This window comes from Mchenga conophoros, linkage group LG6 (assembly GCF_057382185.1).
Source record: "Mchenga conophoros isolate Kocher_MC1m ecotype Shallow Benthic linkage group LG6, M_conophoros_male_GT1.1, whole genome shotgun sequence".
Classification (NCBI taxonomy): Eukaryota; Metazoa; Chordata; class Actinopteri; order Cichliformes; family Cichlidae; genus Mchenga; species Mchenga conophoros.
Genome location: NC_140531.1, coordinates 40,960,966 through 40,973,118, shown reverse-complemented (window position 1 = coordinate 40,973,118; position 12,153 = coordinate 40,960,966).

Sequence of the window (12,153 nt, the reverse complement as noted above, 5' to 3'; positions counted from 1 at the left end):
CATAATTCCCAGCCCCTCTCCTGCTTTGTGACCAATGAGCTGACAGCACACTTATGACAATTCGAGTATGACAATTCAGATTACCGCTCATCTCATTGGTCGAGGAAAGGTCGCTTGCGGAGAAAATACCGGAAGACAACAGATGACCACAACAAGAAGCATGGCCAACAGGGGAACAAACGCCGTCACTGCGGTGCAAGTCTCGGACGACAGTACACCTAAAGCTGGGCATACACTGTGCGATTTTTTCAGTCGCGTTATTCAGCTCCTGCTCAAACTGCACGATTGACTCGCAGGGGTTAGAAGTTCATAGGTCACGATGCAGGGTCTCACACTATACCGCCCGATGCTCTGATGCGACCTGAGTGCTCACACTGTGCGTCCATAAAATGAAGGTTATAACAGAAAATCTGTCGCGCTCTCTCTCTCTGTCTTTCACTCACACAGACACACCACCACCATCAACTTTGCTAAATTGCTAATGAAAAACATTGATCAGGCAGCTGTGAATGAGCAGCAGTGTAGATCCAACTATTTTCACGGTTGTTGTGGTCGTGATAATTTTGTGAGGCCACATCGAAAAGGCTCGGATGAGCTTTCCAAAGTTCTACAAGTTGTGCCTCCATCGCTTGTGTCCAGATCACACGCTGCACTGCTGTGCTGCTCCATCTTTTACACCAACGTTTACGTGTTTGCGCGCGAGCAGTGTGAGCGGCTCACGAGCGATTGATGATCGGGAGCTGGTCGTGAGGTGTTAATCGCTTCTCGTTACCCCACGTATACTACACGACGCACGATGAAGCTCACTCAAAAATCGGCTCAAAATGGGCCTAAAACCGCACAGTGTGAGCCCAGCATTAGAGCAGCAATGTTTGTTCCCCTCAGAGAAAGGGAAGAATGGGAAAAGGAAAACACCTGGCTGGAAAAAGTTAATATGGGCATGTGCAGTGAATATCAGCGCTATGTGGCCAGAAGTGTGATAATATAATTTATTTTGTGTAATAAACGACTGCAAGGATAGATGATTACAAATAGATGACTAATACATAAAAGTAATACATAGATGAATAATGATGATGAGTTTGTTAGGATGCCTGGGTCGTTGACCCAGGGTTTTTGAGTGTATGATATTATTCATATTTTCTAGTTTTTTGGTTTCTTTGAGTTCTGTCTCATGGTTTATGTCTCTGTCTTCTTTAGTTGCTCTGTCTCCCCTATCACCTGCATCCCCTTGTCTAGTTCGCGTCTATGTGTATCCTTAGTTCCTATATCCCCGTGTCCACTCAGTGTTTGTGTCTGCCCTGGTCCCACGTCTCTGTTCCCTCTGTAGTGCCTACATGTGAGGCTGTGTCTTTGTTCAGTCTGTGTTATGTGTTTCCTGTTTTACTTTGAAGGTCTCTGTCTTTTCTCAGTGTGTTCACTTTACGCTTCTTTTGTCTCGTCAGTTCTGATTTGTCCCAGCTGTGTTTCCCTCCTGTTACTCATTCCCTGATTGCTCCCTCTGTGTATTTAAGCCCTGTGTTTCTCTGTGTCCGTGTTGCGATCTACCGTTTATTTTGCTGTGTGTTTTGTCTGTCCACCGGTGTAAGTTTATTTTGAGTTTTTCAAGTTATGTCATGTTGCGTTCAGAATTAAAGCCTTTTTTGAGTTCACGTCTGTCTCGGGAGTCTGCACCTTGGGTCCTATTCCTGCCTGCACACAGCCCCGCCTAACAGAGTTAAGATGCGTAATCATGGGAACAGGCGGGTTTACAAACAGGAGCAGCTGATTAGCATTAGAAAAGCTGAAATAATACCTCAACTGAAGCCAATTGTACTAAATGCACTAAATGTGCACAGTTACAAGAATATTTTTCTTTCTATTGTTTTCTATTATTTTAAGTTAAGCAGGACAGAGTTCTTTTAAAGAAAGATTTACTTATATTCTCAAAAGTTAAGCATGACAGGCTTCTGTTTAAGAAAGAGACCTGTTTTATGTGTTAATGTTGTCATTGTGAGCTAAAAATAAATGGCTAAATGATCATTTGTTTCACATGTGTTCATATCACAAAGAATAGAATACACATCTACTTAAATCAAATTCAAGTCAAATGGTTAAAAAAATAATTTCACACACAAAAAAAGAGCTAGAAAATTCACCACACTGGGAAGGGTGAAGACAACTGGGTCGCCTGGCCCTGGCCACGAGGTGTCCCTTATTTATTTTTCAGGGAGTTGGCAACCCTAGCTGTTAATAAAATTAAAGTTGGCAGATTGAAAAGCTCTGATGCAACATTTAGCTGTATTTGTAGATGCTTAATTACAGCAAACACATTGACACATTTCCAACTTTCTGTCTTTACCTTCTTCCCACCTGATTGTTTCCTATTAGTTTCTTATCTGTATTAAAGGCCTGTGTCTTCCATGTTGGTTGTCAGTCTGTCAGTGCACCCTTTACTTGTTGGTTGCTCCTGTTCCTGAGTTATTTCTCATTGATTTTGCAATTTTAGATCCACTGCCTCACCTGCCTCTTGCCCTGTGGTAGCTGGGATATGCTCCAGATGGATATCAGCGGGATTATTCCTCAGCAGCTCACCAGGTTATATATTTCCACACTTGTTAAATGTGTCAAAGTATTGTCTTTTTGTTCCGCTTGGCTCCTGTATCCATCTGCATCCACCTCCCAGCACTTCCGGTTGCTCTCTGCACCGACTGTTCATTTAAAAGGCAAAATGCACAACCGGTAGTTTCACCAGTGAAATCCAGGCGACAAAGAGAAGCTGAAAGGAAAGCTAACAGCTTTGTGACAGGTAGAGAAAATTGTGGCATATGGTCAGCCCAGAGGGGTGTGCTAGGAAACAAGCTCAGCACAAGCGGCCTTTCTTTGCTTTAGCCGTATCACAATGGTGGTTATCAACTTTTTTTATTGTTAATCCACGGTTTGAGCTTCAGGCTTTGTGTGGTCTCATAAAACGGGGTATTTGACTATTTTTATTGTTACCTACCTACTGCAATCAGAGACATAATCAGAGGAATGGACAATCTAGGCATCTACAAAGAATAAGCTCTAACAAATATTCAGGTCTGACACTGTCCCATATTCTATGGGCAATACAATAATATGGCCAAGTCACGTGGATGTGGAAATTGCTCTTAATCAGAATGAAAGTGATTTAATTTTCTTAGTGATGAATAAAACACTGTTTACAAAATCGATCCAACTATAGCTGCAATTCCACCAACAGTGTAAAACAGACTTGGAAGGAAATTAAGATTTAGCATAAAAAAATAAAACACTGCTGAATGCATGGTGATGCATTTTTCACCAAGGCAACATTATTAATATCAGTGCAGGATGGATCAACAGGTTGCATATGTATTCATAATCGCATTGCTTCAGCAGAGTATAAATGTATCAGTGAGAATGTGTCACTTACAGCAAAACTCTGAACATAACCTGCTCCGGATGAGGTTGCGTGTTCAGCATGAGTTGCTGTTTTGGGCCAACTGGGTAAAAAGAGAGCCATGACACTGAAAACTCAGCAATGGCTTTAGGCTTAACAAACCTCCATGAATCTCATTTTGAAGTACATCCCTCAGGTGTCCAAACACAGCAGACCAACAAGATCATTTTTCATATTTAATCACTAATTTTCACCTACATATAAATGCTCACAGGCCAACACCAGCAGGCTGACCTGTTCCTATTTCCTGGATGTCAAACACTGCCACGTTGTCAAAGCTGCTGGTGTCAGAGACATAGACAGGGTGTCCTCTGGCATCTCCTTGCAGACAGCTGAATATCCCGTTAATAAAACAGGAAGAAAGTCGATGTAAGGAGGCAGGACGGGCGATGGGGCATAAATCATAAGACTGTCAACCAGGAGACCGTGTTTCTGTCCTGTGTGAGAGCTTTGTTTTTACACTTGGCTTCATTTCATGTCATCACTGTTTCTGCTCAGATCAGGCCTTTGGACTTCCCTGGTGTGTACACGTGGGGCATAGTGCAAGCATCGTGTTAGCACTGAGCTTCAGTTCTCCATCTGTCTGTGCACGAGGCATTCAGGGACAGCCAAGTGCTGGGTATTTAAAAATGTCCTCGGTCCTTCCAAGTGTCCATTCCAGTTTGTGTCAGCTCATCTCATGTGACAAACATGCTTTAGTCAGACATATTTTTATACCAGTACTATTATAGAAAGCTAATGAACAAGTAATATAAATATGATTTTTTGTTACATGCTCTCTATTTTTTAACAAAACTAAATGATCATGTTTTATGCTTCAGTTCAGTTTCATCACATTGCATCATGATCCAGGTAAAATAAGATCTGACATTTTGCAGATAAAAGACCCAGCAGAGGTTTCTTTTGTTTAATATTTATGTATCTTAAATGACACAAAGGTGTTTGCAGTGTCTCCTGAAAGCGCTAGCATAATGTTATCTACATGAACATCATTGCAGAAATGCTACCTGACCATCTGCTCTCTGTTGCTTGAGAACTCATTACGCCGTGTAACTCTAATGTCTGTTCTGACACTGATAGTGGCACTCTGCACAGATGAGCAACTCAAAGTGCCAAAATGAGTGTGTGTTTAAAACAGCTCAGGAGCATGAAAGTAAGCTTTGAAAGCCTCAAATCTCAGCACCTGACAAAGTAGCTCATTGAGTCACTGGTATTGATCAGAAAGCGCTATCAACCTCCCACAGACGGTCATTTGTGGTGTGAGGCAGTTAGACTCTCACTTTCCTCTTTAACCTTAGTCGTTGGAGAAAGAAAAGTCCATTGCTGGTTTTTAGATATGTGCAGCATCACACCTGCACACATCCACAGAATTACACCCCTGAGATGTAGATGCCATCTTTCTGAAAATCCCTTCTTGCCTGTTTATGTTTCCCTTCTCCTGTGTTTTTTTTAGTCTTGTTCACGTCTGTGCTTCTGTGTCATCAGACTGAATCAGAATCAGGTCCAGGCAGTATGAGCCTGAAAAGCCTGAGAATGAAAGTAAGACAGAGTGTTTAAATTGGTTTTCACTCACTGTTTCCAAAGCTTGTGAGCCGTGGCCTCCTAGGGCCTGGCCAACAAAGCAAGTTCTAGATGGCCAGGATATGTTTTGTTATCTGGCTCCACTTTCCATAACACTGGATATCACGCTAAGTCACAGGGACTGGGAATATGTTTATGAACTTGATAAGTCACCGCAGGGTTTCCCAGTCTAGCATGTGACCAATCAAAAACGTAGACTGATCTGCCAGCAACCAAGCAGCTAATTTTATGAAGGAAGAGTAATTGATAATAGCAGAAAAATCCAAAGAGATTAAACAAAAGATACAGTATTTTAAATTTGGGTCCCATTTTTCAATCTAAATAAAATCAAGAGTATCATCCCAAAAGCCTTAAGGTGCACATCATAGAATAATTTCTTACTGCCTGTATCAAGACAGGCTTGGGTTACTAGGTAAACTTCAATTTCTGCTACTATCATGTTTTCCTGTGTGGCAGGCAGGATGAAGACCCAAACACTGGACTCAAACAAAAGGTAGAACTTAAAACAGCAGCTTTATTTGCTCGAGAAAACAGACATAGGATGCAAAAACTAAACTGGGAACTGGGAAACAAACCAGGATACGAGACACCAGGAACAGTCAGGAGCACACAGGACACACACAGCAATGAGGGTGTATGACATGACAACGGACAGAGTAAAACACAGGGCTTAAATACAGACGGGAGTAACGAGGGAATGGAAACAGGAAGGAAACACAGCTAATCACACATGACGAGACAAAGGGGAAACAAATCTCAAAACACTGAACACTGAACACAGAACACGACACTATCAAAGTAAAACAGGAAACGCAAGACAGGCACGGAGACGCAGACTTGACAAGGAGGCATGGCTGACAGGGAAGACACAGAGAACATAGAGACATGAAACGTGGGACACAGGAAAGGCACAGAGTAGACACTGGAAATACACGAACATAGAAACCAGGATAACCAGACATAACAGGGAACACAGGGGAGGCACATTAACAAAACCTAAAGGCTAGAAATGAGGAAATACTAAACTTAGGAAGCCAGAAATACAGACTAAACCATGAGGAACCACCAAATCAAAGCATATTAAATAATCAAAAAACACAAACACGAGATCACCAGACTCCGGACCGCGACAGCTACATGGAACGACTGATAGACACAACTGTGACACACTGCCACGAAGCTTCAGGAACCCCTTCCTCCATCAGCTCCTCATAAAAGAAAACAGTATGCCTTTTTAGCTGGGCCCAATGTACAACCAAACACCAGTGCCATCATCATAACCTTTTACAGGCCTCCCCAAACAGGGACCTGACCATACAGAGGACTCGACCCATCATAACCTGAAGCTCATAGCCAAGTGAAGGGTGAGCAGCGTGTCAGGTGTAGTCTTCGGGATAAAAACTGCCTGCTGTTTCATTCATTAACTCCTCCAGCATGAATGGAAAGGCTTCCAAATGACACTGTATGATGGAAAAATACACTCGGTGAGCAGCGCCACTCATCCCCTCATATTTCTACTCAGGCCAGACTGGATGCTTCACTTCCTCTCAACCCTAAACTGTAGTTTTAAAAGTGTTGCTGCCAGATTCAACAGGCAGCGAGTCCTGAGATGAAGTAATCCAGTGATGTAACTACTTAATTCAAAGTTGACATCAGGAGTTGTTTAAAAATGAATAAGTCAGCTCCTCGCCGAAGTGCTGCTGCAGGTGCTGGCATCTCTCGGTGCCTGCGGAACATTTTCATGTGTCTTTTGCCTGCAGCTCAGTGCTGTTCTTAATGTCACCGTGCCTCAGTATTCCTTGTCAACATTTGTGCGGACGGTCAGCGTGGTGGAGCGCGTGCTGGCTTTAGCTACGCTTTTGTCCGTGCTTATTGTTTATCTGTTCGCATTTGTGTCTCCGGACAATAGTGGTGCTCACAGCATTGTTTTATTTGTGCGCCTTGTAGCTGCATGCGCACAGTTGCATGGCACATGCTGATGCTGTCTATTATGTGAGCATCTACCGTGCTGCTTTTGTAAGCACCGCCCCTGTAAATCAAATGCCCTCTTTGTTGATTTGGCTCCCCATTTTTGTACTCAGCTGCAGGAGATATGGTGTTTTCTGTTGGAAATGCGAGGATTTGTCACTGCATATGTAAGCTGGACCACAGGATCGTTTGAAGAACAAGCAGCCCTTGTGTCCTTGTGTTTCAGCAGACAAACAAGTTGAGATAATGATGACTTCTCCCATTGGAGAGAGATAAAGAAGAGACGAGAGGACAGCAGCGGTCTTTTGAAAAAGAACAGCGTGAAGCACCAGAAGTCATCAACTGGAATTACACTTCATCTTGTGTTTCTCACTTCTTTTGGGTTGTGCCAGGCAATCACTGGCAGAGGGGAGGGGCAGCACATTCCCAGAGCAGACCTGCACTCTTTTACAATCAGCCTCTGAGCTCCTCAGCCCTTCAACAGTGTCAAGCTAGGTAGCTAAGGAAAAAGTGGCTAGATTTCAGGCACAAAACAATAAAGAGTTGAAATTGGCTGGCTGTGGCTGTGCCCTCGAGGCACGAATCTGTTGCAGATTGTCTCTTGTGCCGCATTTCATTACTAGCGGGAGACTGCGAGATGATGTTCACAAAGAAGACAGAGAAATAGGTCGCAGTGTGACACTGTGATCACTTGAAATGCACTGTAAACAGTTACTGCAGGGGAGATATGATTTGTCCAGTCAGACAATTAGTGAACGATAATGAGTGCAGCTACCTGAATACATTAGTCATCCTTTCCCTGAAGGACTTTTCACAGGAGGATTAGCTTTCTGCTTTTAAGCAGAGAAAAGTTTGGGCTTTGCGGTTGTGTTTGCTTTGGGCATGTGCAGGATGGATGCTTGCAGGCATGAAGGTTTGTGTGGGTGGTTGTTTGCTGCGACTGTCTCGGAGTCTGTCACCATCTCGGTGTAAGATGTAGGCATCCTACGGCATCCTTTTTTTTCCTCCATTTGTCAGGTGTAAGAGTTAATTCCTGAGAGGGAGCGACGGTGAAGCCTCCCGTCACAGGAACGCACACGCCACCTCACAGGGCTGAAATTAATCACAGCCGAACACTCACTCAGATTTAATAAAGGAACGAAGCAAAGGAAGAAGATTGCAAAGGCACATTTATAACTCACTATAATTATGTGAAAATCTCCCATAATTATGAGATAATGTATAACAGGGTGCAACAATTACTGACACAGGAAAAAGGAATAATTCAGAACTTTCCCCAAAACCATCATGCTTTTAAGAGCCTACAGCATAACAGCTGCTTTGTTAATGTGCTTCTATTCGAAAAACAAAAACTAATTTGAGATTACAAAAAAATCAGCAACAAAAAAGCTGCTTATGTTGTAGCGCACTGTGTAACATAATGAACTCCAGTCCTGTCACTTGACAGCTTGTTAAATGGTTAAGACATTTAAACAGTTTGAGTTTTTAAATGAGTAGATAAAGATAGAATTAGGCCAACAGACTGTAAATAACAGAATTTGCATTGCATCTAGACTGAAGCCTCAAAATCAGCATTTTGCCCCCCGCCATGTTGGTTTGTTTGAACCACAAGTGTGGCGTGCTAATGCTAGTTAGCTTCTTTAACCATACAGTGCACTGATGCGACACACAGAAATATTAATACCTTTAAAATTACCAACTAAAACAATAGAATGTGAATTAACTTGTATATGAAATACTTTTTTATTGTGATGCAGATACTGAAGTTAGCATGCTAACCAAATAGCACCCATATATCGCATCTATTATAATCACTTTGAAGCTGAAGATGGAACATGTTCTGTTCAGCATCCTTTCTGCCATAGCCCAAAATGATAAAATGATGAAGACGATGCCTAGATATTCTTTTTGTTTGTTTGTTTTTTATACACTCTGCAAGTCTAACTGCTTGTGAGTGATTCCCAAAAGGTTGAGTCCAGATGAACAGAATCAGCCTTTTGGGATTTGCTTACCTGGATGATTGAGCATGTATCAAGACTGCTTGTAAGTGATGCTGAGGGAAATGAAGAAATTCAAAAGTGGGTGAAACTCTTGACAAGCTACCACTGAACAGTATAACCGTCAGGCTAAAGGTTTGTTAGAGTTTGTATAAAAGATGAAAGGATCGTTAAAGTAATGTGTTTTATCACATACAAGGTCTTGAATAATCAGGACCCATCTGATCTTAAGGACCATTTCACCCAAATAGAGCACGTCGCTCTCACACTGCAGACTTACTTGTTGTTCCTTGAGTATTTGAAAGTACAATGAGAGGCAGAGCCTTCAGTTTTCAGGCAGATCTTCTGTGGAACCAGCTTCCAGTTTAGATTTGTGAGACAGACACTATCTCTACTTTTAAGATTAGGCTTCAAACTTTCCTTTTTGGTAAACCATATAGTTAGGACTGGATCAGGTGACCCTGAATCCTCTCTTAGTTGTGCTGCAATAGTAATAGTGCAGTTCCCATGATGCACTGAGCATTTATTCTGCACTCACCATTTTTCACTCACTAATGCTCTCTGCAGTTAATTATTAGTTATTATCAATATCTGTCTCTCTTCCACAGCACATCTTTGTACTATCTTCCTCCCCTCATCCCTAACTGGTCGTAGCAGATACTTCTGCCGGAGGTTTCTTCCTGTTAAAAGGAAGTTTTTTCTTTCCCACCATCCCCAAAATACTTGTTCATGGGGCTCGTCTGATTGTTGGGGTTTTCTCTGTTTTCTCTGTATTATCGTATGGTCTACCTTACAATATAGAGCACCTTGAGGCAACTGTTGTTTTGATTTTGTGCTATATAAATAAATTTGAATGTTTTAAATCATTCTAATTTATTTACATAAATTTGGACAGCTAATGAACAGCACTGAGCGATTCCTCTGCTTGCAAAAAGAAGTTCAAGAGCATAGAACTTATAAGGAAAATGACTCTGGTCTGCATTAGATTTTTGACTTCAGTAAGCACGGTCTTTATCATACAAGTGGACGGTCTCCTTGCTTCTCAATCAGAGCCACCACACACACAGACACACACGCCTAAACCCCCCGGCTTGTGATGTAAAAAGTAAAAGTAGATATATATACAAAATGTAAGCCATCCAAAGTGGAAGATGCATGCGGTATGTTGTTGTTGATATGTGTATCTTTTATATATAGTCTGTGGGTATGCTTGTAGCCTAGCACCTCTTCTTGCACCCACGCTTCTTTGACGATCATGAAAGCTGGTTGTCAGGTAACTTTTCCTTTATATTGTCTGACAACAGCAGACATGAACACCAGCTGCTACAAGGATCTGCAAAACAAAATAATTTAGAGCAGCCACTGCACGATAATGTAAAACAAGAACAAGCTCTTATAGAGAAAGGTATCCTTGCACCTTTAAATCAGTAGAGAAAGCATAACAAACATTTTTTTATCCATTCCCTGGCTACCAGCTACTTTTTCCTCCATGTCCTGATTCATGAAGTCAGTCATTCATTAAAAGACAGTGGCACTCAATCACCAGGCCCTCATCTAATCTCAAGAGGGAATCAGAATGTATAATTCACTCAACTTGAAGGTTGAGTGAACGCTGGCACGACTTGCTGCCGCTACTCACCGCTATCTCTGTCGCTACCGGATTCCTGTCCTGGTCCTGTCTCTACGGCCCACCGGTGTCTCTGTCCGGTTGTTCCTGTCCGTGATGTGGCCTCTCAGGATCTATGCACTGTCTGTGTGGGTCTGGATCTTTATGTCATCGATCTACCGACTCGGCACTGGGCTCCATCAGTATACAGCTGATGAGCTCCTCCGGCTCCGCTTCTCCCTGGCTGCTCCACCGCTGGCTGTTCTTCATCTCCACATGGACATTGCCTTCCTCCCTCGCCGAAAGTACGTACATCGGGGCTCCCGTCGGTATTTCCATCAGGATAATTCCAAGCCAATTCAGTCCTTCTGGTCCACCTCTGGTCGTTCTCAACAGAACCCCGGCAGGTCCATTAACCACAATGTTTTGGCTAACCTGCCTAGGTCGGCCAACACTCTCATCCAGTCCGACAGTACTTCCGTCAATTTCGGCTTGCTTAATATCCGTTCGCTTACGAACAAAGGACATCTCACCCAGGATCTCCTAACAGACCGTAAGTTTGACTTTTTCTGCTTGACTGAGACATGGCAACAGCCCAATGACTTTTCGCTACCTACAGCTCCTTTGAATCTGTTGTTTGTCAACTTTCAGGACTTGCTCCAACTGTCATAGCTGTCATTTACCGCCCCCCAAAATTTAATTCTGTTTTTATAAGTGACTTTGCTGATCTGCTGACCAACCTAGCTACTGTTTCCCCTAATATAATATTGCTGGGTGACTTCACCGTCCACGTAGATAACTGCTATCATCCTCTTACCAAGGACCTTTTATCCTGCTTTGATAGCTTCAGCCTTAAACAATACATACTTTGGACCTAGTCTGTTGTTCTGGACTTACCCCCTCCAACTGCACAGCTGACGAGCTGCTAATTTCGGATCATCTACTTCTCTCCTTTAATGTTCACACGACTTTCTCTATAATTAACAATCCTCGTATTATTTCTTTCCAGAATATCAAGAATATAAATCTTGATATCCTTTCTTCTGCTCTCTCTAGCTGCTTGTCTCTTAACAATTTGGCTATTCAAGACGATCTAGTATTTTATTATAATCATAGCCTCAGTAGTATTTTGAATTCTCTTGCTCCACAAAAAAACCGAACTGTACTCTTTTCTTGCTCTGCACCCTGGTACACACCTAAACTCCGACTATCCATCCATCCAGCCATCCATTCGCTTCCGCTTATCCTTTTCAGGGTCGCGGGGGGCGCTGGAGCCTATCCCAGCTGTCATAGGGCGAGAGGCGGGGTACACCCTGGACAGGTCGCCAGTCTGTCGCAGGGCCAACACACAGGGACAGACAACCATTCACACTCACATTCACACCTAATGGCAATTTGGATTTTCCAATTAACCTATCCCCACAAGCTGCATGTCTTTGGACGGTGGGAGGAAGCCGGAGTACCCGGAGGGAACCCACGCAAACACGAGGAGAACATGCAAACTCCACACAGAAAGACCCCAGCCTGATGTTGGAATTGAACTCAGGACCTTCTTGCTG